Source organism: Schistocerca cancellata, chromosome 2 (genome assembly GCF_023864275.1).
Source record: "Schistocerca cancellata isolate TAMUIC-IGC-003103 chromosome 2, iqSchCanc2.1, whole genome shotgun sequence".
In the NCBI taxonomy this organism is placed as follows: Eukaryota; Metazoa; Arthropoda; class Insecta; order Orthoptera; family Acrididae; genus Schistocerca; species Schistocerca cancellata.
This window is the reverse complement of record NC_064627.1, coordinates 788,850,781-788,852,020: the sequence shown is the minus strand read 5'-3', so window position 1 is coordinate 788,852,020 and position 1,240 is coordinate 788,850,781. Positions and strand designations below refer to the sequence as shown.

Below are 1,240 nucleotides of genomic sequence, written 5' to 3'. Positions count from 1 at the left end.
TGATAGCAAATCATGTGATAGAAAATGATAAATTATCCTTACAAACATAGCCTCTTCAATAACTTTAGCAAACACTGATGGCATAGAAATAGGTCAAAATTATCTACATTATCCCTTTCCCCCTTTTTATAGAGCGGCTTTACTACCGGGAACTTTAATCGTACAGGAAACTGACCATTTCTAAAGGAAAATTTTCAAATATGGCTAAATACACACTGTTTTCTTCTTATGGCCGAGTTTATGTACCAAGAGTGAAAAATGGCTTGGGTTCGGTGATTATTTTGGCAGCCACATCGTTGTATTACTTCGGAAGGTATTATCAAGGTCAAGGATTTTGCGAACATTATAGCTGATCAGGTCGAGCCAATGCTACAATCTTTGTTGCGCAATGATGATTCTGCGTTCAAGACGACAGGGCCCCTGTTCACACTGTTCGCTTAATCTACATTTACATGGTTGCTCTGCAATTAACACTTAAGTGCCTGGCAGAGAGTTCATCGAATCATTAACCAGGACTGATTTCGTGGGGACAAGGATGAGATGTCACATCTGCCCTGGCCACCACATTTACCAGCTCTCAATATTATTGAGCCTTTGTGGTCTTCTCTGAAGTGAAGAGTGAGTGACAGCTATCCATCTCCACCGTCACATCTGACACTTTTTTGCAGGAAGAATGGTCTAAGAATCACTTGAGAACCCGTAATTATCCATTCCGAGACGACTGCAAGTTGTTTTGACTGACAACCGTTTTCCTACATCGTATTATGCACGTTAATGTCTTGTGTTTTTCGTGTTTCCACATTTTTGTGCAACCCTTACACATGGGACCGCTGAAATGGCATAATGAGCAGATAGTAATCAGTACTGAAGAATGTAGTGCGGGACAATACGTTGAGAATGTGGGTTTCACGGGAGGCGTGCCCGAGATAAATCCCTGCAGTCTCGCTATCCTATGTGTCCTCGGTGGCTCAGATGGATAGAGCGTCTGCCATGTAAGCAGGAGTTCCCGGGTTCGAGTCCCGGTCGGGGCACACATTTTCATCAGTCCCCGTTAACGTGTCCGAAAGAACAGATACCATCGTAGTATATAAGTAATCAGTATTCCTACAAGTAAGAAATGAAGGTTGCCCTGGTTAAAACTACCCACTGTCAACGTCACCCAAATATTAAAGCGACTCGATGATAAAACATTTATCTTGCAGTACAAAACGTTTATCATTATCTGTTGACAATGCTACCG

General features: G+C 42.2%; 1 non-coding gene across 1 annotated transcript; it reads left to right on the top strand.

The window, feature by feature from the left end:
- Window positions 1-957: 957 nt before the first annotated feature.
- On the top strand, window positions 958-1,031 carry Trnat-ugu (transfer RNA threonine (anticodon UGU)). The gene has a single exon. It is a non-coding gene; the product is annotated as a tRNA-Thr (tRNA).
- Window positions 1,032-1,240: the final 209 nt, after the last annotated feature.